Source organism: Thermobia domestica, chromosome 10, assembly GCF_964235325.1.
Source record: "Thermobia domestica chromosome 10, izTheDome1.hap1.1, whole genome shotgun sequence".
In the NCBI taxonomy this organism is placed as follows: domain Eukaryota; kingdom Metazoa; phylum Arthropoda; class Insecta; order Zygentoma; family Lepismatidae; genus Thermobia; species Thermobia domestica.
In genome coordinates this window covers 178,842,730-178,864,314 of record NC_137463.1, presented here as the reverse complement: position 1 = coordinate 178,864,314, position 21,585 = coordinate 178,842,730, and positions in this window count along the sequence as shown.

Here is a 21,585-nt window from a genome sequence, read left to right as displayed (position 1 = left end):
GATATACTACATTTTAATCTGTAATATTGTCCGTCTGGTGCTGGAGGAGTCATTTTTCCTTTATATGTATAGAGAATGTTGAGAAAGTAATGGACTAATTTTAAACACTTTATCTCCGTTTGAAAGTTTATTTAATGTTAATAATGATATGCTATATTTTATCCTGGAATATGAGCTCTTAGCTGCTAGGGGTATTATTGTTTGCTTCATAATTACAAAATATTTTCAGAACCTACTCAACCGGTTCTCGAAATTTTTTTCCTTATTGGGAAGCTTATTTTATGTCAGTGCTTATATGATTTATCTGCTTCCTGAAGACCTATTTTTGTCTTCTCATGGGTAAGAAACCGTGTCAGGATATATTTATATATATATATATATATATATATATATATATATATATATATATATATATATATATATATATATATATATATATATATAAAATTATAATTGTTTAAACTACAGGAAATAATTACATTCAAATATTAGAAGAGAGCAATATTATATTTATGACATTTATTAGGCAAGTAAATATACATTATTCTAAACAAGTATATGTACTGTATATAGTTTATAAGTACATACACTGTTAGAGTATCATATAGTTATTCAGTGTGTACATTGATAGTCATATCAGATACTTAGTCAGTATGTACTATATGAACCTAAATCGATTCTTATATTGACGTCATTTTCATGGTCAAACTGGTAAAAATCAGGAAAGTATCCCCAGTTGCACAGGTAGGTGGGAGAATGTGGGAAATAATAGAAAATGGGATGTGCACCAACATCAGTTCCAGCCCATGACGTTTTTGCCCATGATGGATAATGTTGGGTGCCCAATCGGCCAAGGTCAGCTTCCTTCTCGGTCGACATTGATCGATATTGATCAATGTGAGACTCACATCTTGCCTACCAGAAACCCATATCTAACCCATTAGTATCGGTCATCGTTTCCCGCAAAAAATTAACAATCGGGTTTCATCTTAGAAAATGCAATGATTTTTATTCGTTATGCACTTTTGCCAACGATGAACCAGAGCTTGCATGCCACGCTTGTAAAAATCGGCATTCTATGGACTGCGTTTTGGATTACGGCTGGTAGTGATGACACCGCGTCTGATTTCCAGTGACGATTATATATCTAGAAAATTGTCAGGTTCAGCTTCGTGTTGGTCCAACAGGCCCCTAGAAATTTCCACTCGTTGATTTTTTTATCTTCTGGAAGCGTCCGTGGCACCCATTTCGCACAGATTTTGCTAAAATCTAGCTATTCCAGCTTTTTCAAGGTATTACAGCTGACATTCAGCTTCGTACACTATTTTCTTGTCGTTATCCAACGATCAGCACGGATGAGGTGATCAAGACGTACTGCATTGCGAGATATTACACCTGTGCAGGGTAGACCGGGCTGTGGTAGACCAGTAGACCGACATTTCTCCACAAACCTTTACAACGCGTCCATGGATTTCAATCTGAGATTTTCTTCAATAGTGCGTAATTCAATCACGCATCGTTGTTTTATACTCACGTCCATTTCAGATTTAATTTTGGAACCTTTTTATGTGGCGCGGAGGAACCTGTAACAACGGGACGAGCAGCAAATAAAAGAGGATGGTTTAAGCATTACCTCTATACTGACGACATCCGCCTTGGATATACAAAAATACGAGGCATTAATTTCGGTACTACTCTCATACTTTTCCTGAACTCACTAAACAACTCCCGAACTGTTTTATTACACGCCAATTTCGTCCTTTTCCAGGACTTGAACCTCGTCTCATGTGTGCTTATAATTCGTAGGCTAACATCTTCTCCATTCTGCCAGCAGAACTTGCTAGAACCAATTACACAACAACATCGTATTAAAGTTAGTGTAGCAGGGTAGTAGATTGAGGAACTAATCTAAGAATGTGGGAGGAAGAAGAATTACGTTTGTTGCCAGAACTGCTACGAAACGGAAGACTCTGTTAGTTTTTTCAGAGATTCCTATGAGTTTCATCTCAAGGGCGTATCATTAGACTACAACACTCGCTGTTAAAAATTACTATATTTTTTTATTCTGTTGTATATTACGTACACTCCTTAACAAAAAGATGCGCTACTGCCAGACTTCCTCTCTGTGTTATTTGGCTTTTACTAGACTTCATTGCATTTAAAAATATGCTTGCCGCAAATATTAGAGCAGGCAATTCTGAACAGACGAATAACGCATTCCTACCATGTCAACTCCGTCCGAAACTGGCCAGTATAGACTGATAAAGATCCCACCTGCGTCCGTCGTCTCATTTGAGTCATATGTGTAGTTCCTATTTTCTTTCACCTATTTCTTTACCTTATACGCAACAATATTGATATGAAATTTTGTTTTTGCATCTATCGATACTTTGGGTTTTTTCTAACCAGCATTTGGCTACTACTATTCGTATCAAGTTCAGTTATGAAATGTTCGGCATAAATGCTCAGCTCACAAAACTTCCTGTCTGGAGAATCAAACAGCCGCCTCCTCCATCTCGCACGCAAGCTTTCTCAGTGGTCATATGAGGTGTAAATCGTTACCTTACTTACGATGAGATTCTACAAGAACTCAGAGACGAAGGCAAAATATTCCCAAGTGAATCAGCATTCGAAACGTCCACGGTAGCAATTATGTGGTCCGATTGTTAGCTTCAACGCAGGACACCATCAATCAGCTACTTGATAACGGAGTCTATATATATCGCAAACGGCATCGTTTCGAGCCATCACGCACTGCACGACCAGTACCAATCCTTTGCGAACGTTGCCAAGAATATTACACGCACACCACCGCCAATCGCAGTAATAACTTGATGTGTGGGTACTATGCTCGGTTCGATTCCACGCGCACCTGTCCGAACCTGCAGCATCTAAGGTGTGTTCCGTTTGTACTGAACAACACCAAATTTACAGCTTTAAGGCCAAGTTCGACCCGCACCTTCACCGGATAAACCTCACTTACTGCACCACTTCGCATCAAAGTAAACCAATGACCTGTTCTAAGCCTTCCTCCAACGCATCACCTTATTCTTTGCCTCTTACAGAATTTTAACTTCTTCAGTTCTTCATATTAACCCTAGAAAAATTGCATCCTTTTCTGCGGTCGCATGCACTAAAACAAGCACAGTATCCTGCACCTGCCCGCTGAATATTCCATGCTATCTTTAATGAAACCTACACAGGCCAGTGAGTTTACTTCCATACCATCATCTTCGAAACATCTGTTTGAATATATGAATTTCTTTATGGATATCGTTATTATCTTTCTCAACATCAGTTCCCTCAATCAACATAAACCTTTTTTCGAACAACTTCTGGAAAAACATATATCAGCGTTTCTACTAAACGAAATGCATCTCATACCTCGCGTGTCTTATAAATTCTCAGGATACCAGATCCTTCGAGGCCACAACCATATACCTGCTCTCCGCGTAAAGGCACCGTACTCATTGGATTTCCTTCTGAGTTACCCTTTCGTACTTTCCATGCTCCTATTTCAAACCTTCCAGAATGTCTTATAACAACGTCCAGAATGTCTATTTTAAGGCTTTATGCCTCACCTTGGCGACCATCTACGTTCGCCCCTGACATGCAATACCATACTTCTTTCTTCAGTATATCGCAAACAATTTTTGCCATTTCATTATCATGGCTGATATCTACTTTCATAGCAGACTCGCTTGCCAGAAGGCTTAATTCCAGGACTTCTTTACAACACACATACCTTGCGTCCTGCACATACTTCCAAAATCAACACGACCTCTTTCAGATACCACACGGGCTGTTCTCATCACCTCAACTACCCTTGCCGGCAATTGCCATATCGAAGTCTTAGACCCTCTTGGCAGTGACCACATTTCACTCAAGTTAACTATCAAACGTTTTTATCACCACCACTGTACTGTAAACATTCCAACTACGGAAGTCCCTAGATTTGATAAAGCTAATTGAAATAACTGCAGACTTCATCTCACTTCTCAGCTTGAACATCTCGAGACACCAAATAGTGAGGATAAACTGTACTCGCTCTGAATACTATCACCTCTTCTATCCATATAGCTTCTGACGAGAATATATACCTACCTCGCAAAATACATCCATGCTGTCGTCGATTACCTTCACATGAACAGATGTTCTACACAATTTTACAGAGATGACGTACGCACAAAGAACGAATAGGCTCTACGTAAACACCGACAAATCTAACGTACGGTTCTTAACTACGTTGTGGGCCTATAAACTTCGAAACTGGGTGAAAACCTGCAATACACTATACGCAACTTCACATCCTACCAAATACTGGAAAAATTTAATGCATTGACTGGCAAATTTACTCGAACACCTTATCGTCTGATTGACGGCGGTCATCCACTCACCTCAGATAGTGCCAAAGCTTATGCCTTTGCGAATCATTTCCAAACCATCTTCACGAATTTCCTCAAAAGTCTGCACTACATTAGCCTGCCAGTTTAAGTTTAATGTCGATTGTCTTCATATTCAATTCAGTACGCTGCATACCTGACCAGCTCATTAAGAACTTACCTCACCCATCACAGTTCCAGAAATTCGAGAAGTAATAGTTCGCAAACGTAACAGTGCTCCAGGCATGGACCTTATCACTTACTGTTACACTAAAGATAGTCCTTTCTGTCTACTGCTCCTGTTACCCCATAACTATACTTTCATTTTACGTACCGGTCTCATTCCCACCGATTGGAAAACTTACAAGACTTTAATGTTTCTTAAACCTAACAAACCAACTACTTCAGTATCATCTTACAGTCCAATCCAATTTACCATTGTTTTCTGCAAATTTCTCGAATGCATTCTTGGAAATGATTTCATCCGCATTTCTCTCGCCACCGTATCATTCCACTCTACACCGTATCATTCGATACGGTATGGCATCCTGCGCTTCTCTTTAAGCTTCTGTCCTGTAAATTACCAATGTGCTTCATAAGATTCATTTTCAACTTTCTCTCATGTCGCATTACTTACATATTTGTAAACAAGTAATTATAACATCCTGTGTTTATTCATTATAATGTCTTTATTCATTCTGGTGTTCCGCAATTCTCAGTATTATCTCCACTTCTGTATCTGCTCTTCGTTGTTCATCTTCTTCCACATCCTACAAATGTACATCTCTTCCAGTTTGCAGACAACACAGCCTCTCTTGCTCTCCGCAAAACGATTCATCATTGAACACAGCACTCCAATCTCCCAACGATATCTTTGTTAGTTGGTGCTCAAAATGACGATTACACCAAAATTCTAAGAAGACTCAAGCAATAGTATTTTTTCCTAAGAGACGGTCCCGTGTCCATAGAAAGCCAACACACCTGAACCTTTCTATTCTTGATACTCCTATCAAACCTACCAAACACATTAAGTACTGTACCTAGGTGTTACATTCCTCTCCTCACATGGCGACCTCACTTAGCGCAGATTATCACTAAACCCTACAATAGACTGGATATTCTTATCCGACTCACTGGAACAACCTAGTGCCTACAAACAGAATACCATTCTCACAACATATAAGGTGTTCCTCCACCCGACCTCACCTATGGGTCACAGCTTGGGTCGGTGCACATTCAACTTTTACAATAAGCTCAAGATCCTAGAACGACACGTCTTGATTATTGCATATGCTATCAAGCTACCCAGCCCTACAAAAGATCAGTATGATCGCACCTCCTTTCCTCAGATCCTTTACCACATCCAAAAACTTCGACTTTCACACATCACCAATAGATTGGCTCAAAAGCATCCACTTTTCATCGATATTCTACACAGTGATGTCGACTACGTAACACAACGTCCTATCTGCTATTCGCCACTCTCCTTACATTTTAACTTATATCGATATCCACTACAGCCAAATCATGCTGATGAAGACATCGCATCAGCCTTTGCCATTCATTAAGATTCGCACTACATCTTCCCATGATACGCACAGTAATCCATCTCTAGTAACAAGGCTCATTGTGTCTCTCATCATGATCCTGAGCAGCCCAGTTATTGGAAGATAATATGTATCGTCTAAACAACCCGTTCCCTTTAATGTGTTGTGGCGCTCAGTGCACCTCACCTTCATCTCCTCTCATCACCGATCCTAATGATTATGGTTAAAAGTCATAATGTCTACTATGGTACTTCCATGCTATATAATTTCTAATCAATACAGTTTCTATAAATCATTAAATAACTTAGACCATTCCCACTGCCTCGTTTCCATATTACTATTCCTTCTCTTCCCGAGAAAAGGGCATAACCTTTGTAAGAGACTAGCATGCTTCCAGCATTATAAAAAACCTTGGTGCTGAATTAATATACAAGTAACACGTTAAAGTTGTAGTCATTTTGTGTTGTTTCAACATCTCAATTTTTACAGTGTAAAGTTTGGGTTCGCTACCTCAACAGCGACAATGTTCTTTTTTAACTTCAACGTAACATTAAGTGGCAAAATAGCAGCTGGCATCTGGGTTTCATTTTCTGTTTGAATACGATTAATTGAATTAGACTGGATATGTGGAATTAAAAAATATTTCAGTAACAATTTATATTTAACATTAATTCAAATCGTAATTTCCGATTTTACCCAGTTCAACATTAAAAATATACATGAGAGTGGAGATGGATTTGATATGCATTCTTACGTTTCTTGCTTGCATACAATTGGCTGATCTGGGGTAGTTACCCAATATTAACAAACATTTCAGTTACTACCCAGTATCCCACCCATTTTTCACACTTTTGTCGGACAACATCCAATGTGGGAAACGTGGGATAAAGCTGTACGCATTTAAATCCACAAAGGCCAGTAATGGGTCCCAGTTAGAATCCCGGCATATCTACGAACATATACTGCACCTTTTAAAAAGCTAATATAGCGATCGGTGTAGAAACACAATTTCTGTAGATTTTGTTTTTTATATGCTGGAAAAATAGCTGAAAAGAAAATGGCCATCCCATGTGGGTCCTAGGTGAATCTCTATACCATCTTCATATTATATCTGCTCTAAATAGATCCAGGTGGATTCCATGTGGAATTCCCATTTAGAGACCTGGCACTATAGAGCTAAAAGCGTTTAAAATACTTCACATTGCAATAATTTATTCTAATAAGCTTCTGTAAAACCAAATGGTTAGAACCATGAATTAAGTTGGTCTGTATTTCTTTACTTGAGAAGTAATGTTTAATATTGTACAACAATAACTTTATATTCGATTACATCTTTGTCGTTAACTCCGCTTGAGAACATGGGACACAATGCTAATTATTTTCAACAAACGTCAGTAGAAGATGCACTTGCTTAAGCGCGGCGGTAGCATAGTAGAGGTACTGGCCAGGCACCCTGCATTTTAGTTGAAATTCTGCATGTGCTTTAGGTACTTTTGAATTGCACTTATTACAAATTTTGATATTTCGTGGTCAAATATTTGGACGAAATTCTGCCCCACCGAGAAGTTTCTACAGGAAAAGAAGAAACACATATTTTCTGAATTTACGTTTACAATATCTGTACACAACTTCATTTGGTTCGGCCCATTTCTCGTTGCCTTTCGGAGGTCGACTTTCAAAATTGTGGTTTGCCCCTAAATCGCAGAAAATAATTAAATAAAGCACGCGTTAGTTTCTGCGTACTAACTACCTGCCAACTTTTATCAAAATCAGAGTGTAACACGTGGGTAGTCTTCCTTGTAAGTATTATCGTATTGTATGAAGTGCTCCATCTCAGGAAGAGTTCGGAAAGTAATATAGTGAAGAGCTCATACTGGGTTTAAAATGCTTCTCTCCAAGTGGAAAAATGAAATACACACTAGAACCAGTGTGGCAAACTTAAGTTTTTTATGTATTATTTTTGTTTCAAACAGGAGGGCAAAATATTTTCAAGTAGAAATACTACATATCATGTAGCTTGTTCTTGTTAGGACGATGGGCAGGGATTGAGGAGAAGATGCAAGATAACGACGTATATCCCACATCAGGACCCTGCTGCCTACAATCGGACAATTTGTCCATGACGAACAGATGCCGCGGCGTCTTTCCGCTCGATATTCAACCGCGACGAGCAAAAACCGAGTGTTTCACCAAAAGAAGACAAAGAGAGTTAGAAGGTGATTTGTTGCTTTAAAATACGAATTAGAGCTTATATTTCCCTCGTATACAGCTTTCTCGAAACAGTCAGCAGACAGTCGTACGACGAGTGCCAAAAGACACAGCCGGCAATTTCTTGAAAAAGGAAGTCGGTGAAAGTTTCAATATCGCTTACCAGCGGCAACGAGTCGAATTCTGGAAAATGAATAGAGCCTTCATCTTCTTTAATGACGAAGTAAAAATTGAAAGTGCCCGAAGGTTTTTCTCGTATTTGGATACTAACTCCATTAAATTTGTCTTGGAAAAACGGAGTAGGCAGAAAATCGGCATACAGCGGACGGAACTATCGCAGCAAATGATTGTTATACTGACAACGAAACGTTGACGGTGTACCGACCATAAAAAGTTAAATATATGGAAAGAAATGTAGTAAAGGGATTGCACGTAAACGGTATATCAGAAGCAAATATTTAAAATAAAATTGCAAGTATGAGAGGATTGTTGCAAACATTTTGGAAGAAGACGGTAAATATGGGACGGGCCGACGGCGGCAAATGTTGTCGAAAAGATGCCGAAACGCTGGCGGCGTGCCGACAAGAAAAGCAGCCGAAAGAAGGTCGGCAAACAGCGGACGGACCGCCCACGGCAAAGATGTTCGGACAGCCGCCGAGCCGCCTATGTCACTGAAGAGCTTGATTGGAGAAATCATCATCTGGTCGTGCTGCCTGTATGCCCGGTTCGCGTACTTGATTTTTCACATAGTGATGCAGTGTGGGTGGACTGCTTCAAACAAAGTTGATTCAAGTCAAGTTAAGGTCAGTTTGAAAGGGGGAAAATTTTTTGTGTGATAAAAATGTTCATTCATTGGCAACTGAGCCAAGTTGCTGGTTAAGAAAATTTTGACGAAAACATGATGTGTAAAGGCCCCTTGTGGGGAAGAGGACGAATAAGCTAGATACTAACCGGCTAATAGTATTCTATGTGAAACTTGCGGAATCGTAGCCTGAGTATGAAGTGGAAGAGCTATATGTATGTGGTGAGTTATTGCATATATGCATATATATATATATATATATATATATATATATATATATATATATATATATATATATATATATATATATTTCAAATTGTCATAAATTTTATATGTTGTGCTACATATGTTAATTGTTGCTGCGTATGAAAAAGATTTAGTTATAATATGTTCCCGAGCACTGATGTCTCTGGCATGAAAAATTTTAGGGGACATCAAAGAAAGTGATTTAAATGGTACTACCTAGTCCAATCTGTTTATTAACTTCGATTCTATTTGTTACCTTTCTGCTTACCTTCACGGACCCCCTAAGGTATATCAAGAACTCGATTACAATTGTATAGGCCGCGGTGGCTCTGTGGCAGAGCGTTCACATTTCATGCTTCAGCTCCCGGGTTCGATGCCAACCCCCACCAGTGAACTTTGAGGTGGACAAACACCGTGTGCGTCGGTTTCCTCGGTGTTCTCCCGTTACCTCCCACTTTCTTCATTCCACTATTTCATTCATTACTAATCATCACCGTCTATATTAGCCTCACCGGCATAATCGTGGGACGTGAAACTCAAAGATCTTATTTCATTTCATTTTTCGATTACAATCATTTCACAGCCTGAATATTATATTCCAAATAAATATAATTATTATTATTTATATGATGTTCTGTCGTTAGTAAATAAATTAAATTAGAATAAAATATTGAATGCTTTGTACTTAAAATAGTAGGTGGGGCGCGTCACACTCGTCCCCCGCCAGAGACGCCAGTGTTCTCGCGCAATAGAACGTTGGGTTACTATTGCATAATCGCTCTCAGCTACACCTCAACAGGACACGGAATAACAATAAGTTGGTAAGACTACGACTCAAGGTACTAGATTTGGGTTAATTGCTGTATCGCCGGACCAATTTTAGGAAGTTTACTGACTCAATTGGAGATGATGTTTACGTTTGTGAGGAAGAATGAGTGGAAGTAAGTTAATGGGAATAGTGAAAGTTAAGAAAGTGGTTATTTTGGATGTAAGCTTCACTTTAGGTGGAGACGGAGAGACTATTTCGCGGAGAGGTACACTTGCTACGATATAATGGCGCGAAGGGCAGAATGGAAATGGTGTGTGTATGTCAAGGGAATGACATATCATGTGTGAGTTATATAGAACTATTAAAAATAGGGGGCACGGTGGCTCAGTGTTAGAACGTTCACCTTCGGTACTTGGGTTCCCTAGATCAATCCTACCTTGCGCCGTGTGGACTTTCTGGTAGACAGACACCGTGCTCGTGGGTTCTCCCGTTTCCTTCCACTTTCTTCATTCCACTATTTAATTTATTTCTTATCATCACCATCTCCTTTAGCCTTAACGGCATAAGCGTGGGACGTAAAACTTAAAGATGTCATTTCACTTTTATTTAAAAAAAGGAGCGACAGTTAAGAGACTGTAGTACACGATTTTCTTGAGATTAGAACAGGTTACAAGCTTTAGCTTTTAAGGTAAGTGGCTTCAAACTCAACGGCAATGTATTGCTGCACTGTGTACGAAAGCTGTATTTTATGTTTACATCTGAACCATAACTAGTATGAAACCATAAGAAGTGATATTGAAATATGTATGATTTCCAAAGCCCACATGTTTTCATTACCCTCACTTACGCCTATATGCACCACCGCTGACGTACCTGCTTCCTTCAGACTCCCCCGTGCTACCTAATTTGGTAATTTAGTTTTGTCTTTCTGTTAATACTTGTTGAATAATAGAGTGAGAAAGTGAACCGCAACGTTTATTATGGCAAAAATCTATAATATTAAAATTGAAAATCACTATGTTTGTGACTCTAAACTTTCTGAACCGCCCGGCCGCACTCGATCAAACTTATAACATGGATGAGGTTCGAGGCTGTCCTGGTTTTAGGCTATTCACTTTGATGGTGGAACTAAGGGGAGAGAGTGGGGGAGGGGTAAAAAATAAATAAAACTTAACTCTTGAACCATTCGATCGATCTTGAACAAATTTTCCACAGAGATGAGGTTCAGGTTCAGGTCCAAGTGGTGGGAATCCGCTGGTGGGAATCCGCCATGATTTTCATTGCATTGCTACGCACCTTTTCTGCTGTTTGCCGACTGCTCGGAAAGGCTACTTTCCAGCGGCAGCGCTGGCGCATTTTATGCGCCTTTCTGGCAGTTTGGCGACTGCTCGAAATGACCTCTTTTCGATGACAGCTTCCGGATTCTCGCACAGGCGGCATCCGATCTGTTGCCGCCGTCGAAAAATGACCCTTTGCCGACAGGAAATCAACCCTTCAGGGAGGCAAAAGTTTCACAACCTTTTAGAGTAGCTTTGCCTAAATCTGCATCTGTGCTATGATGTTTCGGCAAGGGCACACTTGCTAGTTCTGAAAGTATATAATACCTGCATCTCCCATTCAATTTATTATAATTTTTTTTTTGCCTTAGAGTGATGCACAAAAGCAAAAAGGAAGAAGTTTTATAATGGGACACACAAGAAATACAAGTATTCTAATTCAAGAACTTGCAAGGCATGGGGGAAGACTTAGACAAGACTAATGTGAAAGGTGATGAAAATATTACCTCCCTGAAGTGTCTATGTCCTGTCGGCAAAGGACCAGTTTTCGACAACGGCAAGAGGTCGGACGACGCCTACGGGAGAATCGGGAAGCAAACATTGAAAAGAGGTTCTTGCGAGCAGTCAGAAAACAGCCGGAAAAACGCATAAAATGTGCCGCCGCCGCCGCCGCCGCCGAAAATTAGTATTTCCGAGCAGTCGCCAAACAGCCGGAAATGAGCATTAAATGCGCCGGCGCCTTCGCCGGAAAGTTGCCTTGCCTAACAGTCGGCAAGCAGTCGGAAATGAGCATTAAAAGCGCCGGTGTCGTCGTCATAAAAAGGCCTTGCCGTGCAGTCGGCAAAGAGTCGGCAGAAAGTCGGAAAGAGGCTCGACTCTGACGGTTAGCAACAGTCGGCAAAGAGTCGGCAAAGGGCATTTTTTATGATTTACGACCAGTTGCCGCCTCGGGAAGAGGTCGGCAACTTTGAACAAGTAGATCGTCATGGCGCCACGGACGGGTGCCGGCTGCCTACTAGCGGCCTTCCACCGTCGACGGCGCCAATCTGTCTTCCGACCGCGACTTCCTGACGGGGTCTCCAGAGGTATCACTTCGTAACAAAGTTTGCATTATATTTGAATTACTCTGATAAACTAAACCTTGTGTGAGAGAGAGAGAAAGGGGAGAATAAGAAGAAATTTAAAAAAACAAGAAAAGAAAACGAAATAAACAAAAAAAAAAAAACACATTTGTCCCTTTCTAATTTTTCTCTACCATTTAGCATAACTAAAATAATTTGAAACAAATATTGCAAATTAATGGTAATGGAGTAAAATTTGTCGGATCGTATGTTTTGGGATTCTTTATCATAGAATATAAACGTATTCCATTTTGCCTATGGAGTGAAAAATGTAGGCTTTTTCTTGAAATTTGGAAAATCCATATCGATTGTTTTCTAGTAGCTGCCACAATCTTGCGGAGTATAGTATGAGCAACAATGGTAATCGTTATATATATATATATATATATATATATATATATATATATATATATATATATATATATATATATATATATATCATATTGTGGACAAATTATTTTGATCTTTCGTGATAACGGAAAAATCAAAAGAGAGAGAAAAGAAAAACTTTGCATAAAGCAAATATAAGGAGAGGACATCATTTTAAGTAATAAGTAGGGATGGCCAGAACCGGTTCCTGGTGGAACCGGTTTTCGGGTCTGAACGAATCCGGTTCCAGAAGATCCGGTTCCGGAACCGGTTTTTCGGATCCAGGTCTAAAACCAGTTCTCCGGATCCAGGTCTGGAACCGGTTCTGAAAACAGACCTCGCGGAACCGATTCCGCTGGAACCGAAACTTTGTTACCATCCCTACCTAAACGCCAGCTACTGGCAAGCTGTGAACAGCATGCTAGATGAAATGGTGGAAGCGACAGGCAGGCGCCCAGGCGGCGGCAGCTTGTCTCATTTGGCTAAATAAACTGGGTAACTGGCAAACTCATTGGCTAAACAGGCAAACTGGCCAACTCATTTGGCTAAACACCCACTGGTAGACCAAAATTTTTTTTGGGGGGGGACACAAGCGGGTCTGGGCGTGCAAGGCACAAGCGCATGGTCCTCTTTGCATTATTTTTGAAGGTGAACTTTGTGCCTCCTTTACGGGTCTTTGGGGGCTTTCGGATCCAGGTCTGGAACCGGTCCCTAAGATCCGGTTCTGGAACCGGGTTTTCAGATCCAGATCTGGAACCGGTTCCTAAGATCCGGTTCTGGAACCGGGTTTCCAGATCCAGATCTGGAACCGGTTCCTAAGATCCGGTTCTGGAACTGGATTTTCGGATCCAGGTCCGGAACCGGTTCCAGAACCGGTTCTGAAAACCGGATCTCCGAGAACCGGTTCCTCGCGGAACTTTGTGGTTCCGCCGGAACCGGAGCTTTGTGGCCATCCCTAGTAATAAGCAACATTGCACAGTGAACAGTGTTGTTATCAAGGTATAAAGTTATGTTTTTAAAACGGCATTAATTCAGATTATTACATATTTCAAATCAGCATGTGTAATAAAAATATAAAATTCATAATTTATTATTCAGTGTTTGCAAACTAAGGATGTTATCGTATCACAAACATCTAAAGTTTAGAACTCTAGTTTAGAACCGGTTTAGAACTTTAGTTTAGAACCTCTATTACATATACAGCAACGGAGATGCAGAACATAACGCAAATCGGATGTATCTTAGCCTTTGATAGTATGACAATGGTATGACTTGTTACGAGTGAATATTAACGATGTACTAGCGCATAAAAAATGATCTTTTTTCAAAGGCCTTATTTCGAAAAAGTGCTTAGGTAAGTATCATATCTAGTTCCTTATGTGGTTTGCAAGGTACGTACCAATTAATGGTTTATGAAGTGTTGCAAACTTCATGGTAGTTAGGATATATATATATATATATATATATATATATATATATATATATATGTGTGTGTGTGTGTGTGTGTGTGTGTTTGCCTCACCAGATAAACCACTTTCACCAAGACACTTCCGTGTTAGTTTGTAAGGATTGCGTCCTTCAGTGACATTTGTAGCTATGTTGGCGATAGTTCACTACCAAAGAGGCCAGCTCTACAGAATTAGTTTAAATGGAGTAGCTAGACGACGAATGTTCTGGAAGAAGGCAGCAGTTTTCCAGTATTGAAGTTGGCGATGATCAAAGTGATAGCGGTATTGATTTGTATGGCAACTTGAACATTATTCGCAGGCCTTGTCAGAATGATTTTAAGGGGTGGGGGAATACAGGGGGGAAGTGAACAGGACACCGCATACCAACAGCATCAGTATCCCCCTCTTAGTGCTCTAATTCCATTACTTGGGGTCCAGATCATTTCTAGTTTGTAAATCGCTTACAAAAATGCAAACCAATTTACACTTATATTATTTCGACACTGATAGCAGTGGTAGCACTTTGTTTGGCCTTATTGCAAGTAAAATTGTGGGTAGATGATGTACGAAACAGTGTTCCATTCTGAGATGAATGATTATGGTTCGGATCGATGATTTGGTTTTGAGTTTAAAGTCCCGTTCATCAGCGAGGCTATATGAGACTTCTGGTTAACTGGAATCCAAACCGTATGACTTACTGCCCGGAATCGAACAGTAGTCTCCCAAACCAAAGGAGCGTATTCTAACCGTTTAGCCACGAAGGAGCTCTATGTAATGTATTATTTTATTATATAGTGTATGTGGAAAGAAATAAAAACATTGGTTACGCATGACTCAGAAATAGCTTGAAAGTATAAAAAAATATCAAATCCAAAACCACTGCTGGAAATAAATTGATAAATCATTCTCTACATTGAGAGACCTCGAATTCTACTACTTCTGATATCTTTTGCTTTCAATGAATACTTAGTCTTGCCTCACTGGGTATTCATTTAAATTGAAATTGAAACTTTTGAATGAGTTTCAACCTGGCGGGGATAGTCAAAATCGTTTCATAGAAGACAACACACAAGATTCTAATGATCGTATTAGGAGACGTTCCTTATGTGAATGTCACAATGATTTACTCAATATTTTCTTCTTTGACTCAAAAAAAAAGTTATATAGACCTTCGTTACTGAGGAAAATATCACAGAACGTTCTTCAAGTTGAGATTACGTCATCGTTTTCAACGGTGGTCCAAATTTATATTACAATTCTTCCTCTCCTTAATTTCTAACTTCCAAAGAAGAGAAACCGCAGAAATTATTCTCACATTCTTTTAATTCTATCAACACGTGCGTAAATACAAAGCAGGAAGCTCCTATTGCAACGATTCGGGTTCGAATCATGTAAGAGCAAACATTTTTCTTTATTATAAGATATTGTTTCTGTAATTTGCATTGAAATTGTTTTATTTCTTTATTATTACTATTATCCTTAACGATAACGTAAAATATTTTACTAAAAATAAATCATCTCATCAAAAGCATTTCATGTAAAAAAAATTGCTCAATCTCGGTTCTAGTTCACTCTTAAGAAGTTATCTAAGGTAGAACGAAGTATTTTTACCTTACGCGAACTTTAATACTTTCATTTTAAAAACAATAAGATTCTCTATATCTTAGTGTAAGAAAATTTCCTGACTTGGAAGACTGAAATTTGTTAAATCTTACGATTTACGATAATTATATCAATAGACAGAGGAACATTCATTTTTACTTCTTAAACACCTAGATAAAGTTAATTAATAAACGAAAATATTCCACATACATAGCAATATATTCCTCTAGATTACCAAGATAAATCATAATACCTGAGTTTGCGGCATGGTTCCTTCTCTAGTTTAGCTCGAAAGACGCTCTCGTTTATATTTTTCGTCGATGCGATTCGGTATGAATTAAAGTGATTGGTTCTGGGCACTATTTCTGTTATCTTGATAAGATAATACCCATGGATATAAAACGTACTAAATAATATTCTGATAGTTTCCACATGCCGTAAGTGTTGGTGAACCACTGATGGGCAAGTAGTGACATCTTGCTAAAACGTGGTTGCCATGGAGGGACGATACACGACGGCTGAACTTCCACTTTGAAAATCATACCACCAATGGAGAGACGCGATAAAACGCCGGTGAACCTCAAAATTTATCCCCCAAAATATGTTAAGTTTCCTATATTCGTGATTTCTTTACAATAAGGTAAGCCTAGAGGTTCTAAGAAAGTAGCCGGCGGTGAGTGCAAACACTAATCTTATGATTACAAGACGGATGTTCTTCCGACTTCGTCACGGAAACGATTTGGAAAGGTCGCATGAAGACTAATAAATCGTTGAGGCCTTTTAATTTGACCAATCACAGTTCTTCCTTAACCGTGTAAGTTCGACGAAAACCGTTTTGGATCAAATAAAGTGCGTTCTCAATATAATTTTGAGGAAAATGACGCACAACTATTTACATTAATTAATAGTTCTCCAACATTCACATTCTAGTGATCGGCGACAAATGCCATCCTAATCCATACAATTATACGAATTCATCTTAAAATGTTTCACTTCATGATGTAAAGACAACTTTTGGTCTTGGCCCCGGAGATCACTTTAGAAACAATTCATCAGAAAAAAAATAACATATACGAATAACAGTATGCAAATGACTGGCGATAGTTAATGTTAGTCTCTTTGCGGTACAAAAATGAACGGAGCGCTGCTACGCGGTGCTAGGTTCGACTCCCCGGCTCTAGATATCTGTTTCTACTTGACGATACCCTGCTATCTCTGGTACACTAGCGGCAGCCCATCGAGGTGTTATTATATTGACGATCGACATTTATCAGCAAGTGGACCAGTGAGTGTTGCCCACGTTTATGGCATGGGATATTTGCTTTTACATCACAAGGAAAGCTACAATAGCTTTGAAATAAATATCTTTTCAGGTAATAATGTCCGCTATGGGATTAGTAAACCTTAAAACAAGAATTCTTCCAATTTGCTACTTTTCCATATACATGTAAATGGAGTAAATTTTAAATTCACATTAAGAGTTTTGTTTTAAACATTCATTGTATATTTACAACTACAGAACATCAGCTTTTGGTATTTAATTTTTACAAAAGAAGTTAACATGTTTTCAAAAATTGATTTTTTTGGAAAGACACTGCGTTCATTTTTGTAATTGTAGCCCGCAACATCCTGCCCAAGGGGACACGCAGCTCGATGTATTCAAAACATCATTGTGCATCCCTAGGAGTATAGATGCGGATGCAGGGTGAGGACAAGGCTAGTAGATCTAGACTATTAAATTAATCGTAAACAGTAGTTTCCGTTTGTAATATAAGCTGGTTTCATACGGTTAACTGAAACCAATCCGAACAAAAAGATGGTTCTATTTTCAATTCATCATTTACATGCTCAATTCATCATTAAGAGAAAGACATGGGGAATCGTAATTTCGTTCAAGAAGGGAAATGGCAGATACACATTACTTAAATTAAAAAGAATCATTACATATCGCTCAGCTCTGTTTCAAAGTAGGCAAGAATATTTTCAAAAGGCTCAATCCAGTGAACCGAACAGAAAAAAATATTGACTGGTTTCAGAATTAATTCGACATATTCGATTTGAAACTTAAACCGTGCCCCAACTAGTTAACCGCTTGAACAATACTTTAGAAAATTTCTCGTGAATAGACTGTATGTAATTAGTCTTTCTATTGTCATTTGTTGTTTTGAACACATAATTCGATTTGAGCAGTTCGGTATCATGTTGTGGGCAACAATTAAAAGAATGAAATTTGCGACGTTCCAAAAATCACTTTTCTAATAACCTGTCAACGTTAATTAAAAGAGGTAAATACTAAAAAGAGCTTTTGTAGTTGTCTCAATTTTAGAAGTTGTTAATATTAACTTAAAACGTTATTCTGTTGGAATTTATATATAAATGTTATTTATATGGAAACATTTTTCGATAATGAATGTCATTAATATAAATGTTACTTATCTCAAAACTACAGTATTTATCCGTGTATGCCGCGCACTTTTTCTGTACAAAAACAAAGTGAATAACCAGGGTGCGCGACATACACGAGGAATGTGAATTGACTGAGCCATCAAGCATTTAAAATCACAGGGAGTTTTTATGAATCTAATACTGGAATATTGTGAGTAATTTTACAAGAGTAGAAAAGTTTTAATATAAAATGACAAGATACAGCTCATCTTTCCTCTTATATCTACATGATCGGCCGATCACAAAAATACCGTACATGTACTACTATCTATTGGCCAAGTCTTCCACTATGCAATAGTTTCCAGTAAGGATCAATGGATGGCTATTGCAGCTGATAACAATTGACTAACTTGCAGCGTACTTGGAAATTCTTACTATGGCCACTTTTGGCGCTCGGGCATCCTTTTTTTAAATTCATGGTACTAGTGCTATTTCAAGCCCAGTCGGATTTGTTATTCTGTGAAGCAGGTACTATTAACATTCAAGTACCTCGTATTACGTTGGCGAGTACCGATATACCATACATGAAAGTCTGTGATTTGTGTGGTTTTACGTGCTGTTGTTAAGAACATAAACATGTGTGCCGCGAGGAAGATAAGTTCATTTACAGCGGGAGAAAAACTAAAACTGATAATAGAAGCTGAAGCTGATGGGAATCGTGCCGTTCGTAGAAAATATGGCGTATCTGAATCGTGCATTCGAGATTGGAGAAAAAATAAAGACATGCTTAAAAACTGTTCGGGTGATCGTATGGATTTCGAGGTAAAAAGGCAAAGTACCCCGCACTAGATGAGCAGTTGCGTAACTTTATAATGAGCAAAAGACAATTTGGGTACGCAGTGTCAATAAAAATGTGCCAATTGAAAGCCATTTAAATTTCCAGGGAAATGGGAATAAATCCAGGAGACTACAAAGCCAGCAGAGGACGGATACAACGTTTTTTCAAAAGACATGGTCTCTCACTCAGACGAAAAACAACAATCGCTTACCGTTTGCCAAAGACATACCAGAAAAAGTTATTCACTTCCAGCGCCACGTTATCAGACTTCGGAATGAAAATTCTTATTCATTAGAGCAAATCGGCAATGCGGACCAAACACCTGTCTTTTTTGATATGCCACTCGATGTTACTGTGGAGAATAAAAGACAAAGAACAGTCTCCATTGTAGCAAGCGATAACGAGAAGCAGCGTTGTACTCTTATGTTTTGTATATTATTTGATGGCAAGAAACTCCCGCCCTTTGTTGTGTTCACAAGAAAAGCACTGCCAAAAGGAATGGATTTTCCCAAGGGAATTATTGTAAGAGCACAGGAAAAAGGTTAAATGGATAACGAGTTGGTAGTAGACTGGCTGCAGTGTGTTTGGGACAGACGTCGTTTTGCTCTACATCGTTTGCCCTCTATGTTGATTCTCGATAGTTTTCGTGGACACTTAAAGGATGTGGTTAAGAAAAGTCTTCAGAAAGGAAACACGGATTTGGTTGTTATTCCCGGTGGATGTACATCTCTACTGCAACCTTTGCATGTATGCATTAACCGGCCCTTCAAGAACAACTTGCGGCGACTGTACACCGAATGGATGACGACTGCAGTACATGAAACTACGCCAACTGGCCGAATTAAGAAACCTGCACTTCGCCTTTTGTGCGAATAGATTATTGAAGCATGGAATTCAATTCCAGAGGATCTTGTCGTCCTCAGATTTAAAAAATGGTGCAATTCCAATGCCAGCGATGGGAGCGAACACTTTATTCAGTCTGATGGTGATACGTGCTCCAGCTTCTCGGGAGACGGCGGCGACGAAGAAAGCTAGGCACGGGAGTGGTTTCTGTTAATAATCACAGTATTGTTGGATTTTCTCTGTGTATAACGATCTTAATGATTAAAAGTAAGATGAAAAATACATTGTACCTTTTTTTTTTTCGAGAAAATTGATGTGCGCATCTTACATGAGTTTTTTTGTTTTCAATTTAACGTTCCAGAAATTGGGAGTGCGCGGCTTACACGGGGGAGCATCATATAGGTGTAAATACGGTATTTTAGCTTTCCTTGGGTTGTAAAAGATAATATCGTGAGTTTCAGGTTGTTTACTTTAAAGAGCACTCTATATGGCCTAATTCAAAAGACGTCGACTATTTATTTGTCTATTTGCGGGTTTACTTCATCGCCTCTGTGGCCAAAACAGAACACGAGTCTATTGATCATAAAGTTTGTGGTTGGCTCCCACTCCCGGGTACTCTTTTCGTATTCCTAGTCTCAGCTTAATATAACAAAATCACGAATATAGGCGATAAACATATTTTGGTAAGTAATTTTGTGGTTCATGGGCGTTTCGTCGCGTCTGTACTGCTGGTTGTATAAGTTTCAAAATGGAAGTGAGGCCACCGCTGATCGTAGCTGGGAAGGCGCCAATTTCTGTGAGAAGTCGCTAATGGCACATTGCTGGTCCACCGACGCTTTCGGTACGAAGTAGCTTGAGCTACAGTTTCTTTACATTATAAGGTGTCTTTTTGTACATTTCACAGAAAGAAAACTCCACACAAAATAAGGTGATGAACAGAAAATATGTATAAAAAGTACGTTTGAGTGCGCTGGCCACACAACATGTCTTCGCGGCCAACGGATAGAGATTTTGATTTCCACAATATCGAGTAGAGAGAATAAAATATTGGACTCGACAATCTGCAATGTATATTAATTTCTAGTAAGGAATATATATATATAATACCCGAAGAGATATATTTGAACTATCGTTTTTATGCTCAAGCAGGGCGTTAAACTTCTTCTCTAAATGGGCAATAACATACACGAATATTATTTCTGTCACTCATTTTCAGCAGTTTCCTTGTCAGATTTCTTATTTGAGTTCTCTTTTTTATTCTTTCTGCATAACACTTTCTGTTTTATTATAAGTAAACAAGATCTTTTCCTCGTTATTACAACATATTACAACATTGTAATCGTAAGAGTTTGCAATTAGCTGAAGACATTTCACAGCAAGTTTTCCCCATTAGTTGAGAGCAATGTTTTAGAGTAGTGGAATAAGCGTTGGTTTCATATCCCAGTAGTACTGGGTTCGATTCCGCTGATTAATTAAGGGAAATGGTTATCATTTTAAACATTGATTATAACAATGTAAGGTAACATGGAAAATATTCAATTTTTCTCCGTTCTGGTGTTGAGAGGACTTCCTTAGTGCACTCGCAATAGGAAACTGAACTACCAAACACGATTACAAGATGACGACAGCCGTATCAGCCGTGATTCGTACTGTCTGGGAACCTGATGTGTTTTGCAAACAATTGATGAATACGTAAGTCATATCGTTAGTGTGGTGTAAAATGCGAGTGATAAAAAACAAACGTTATT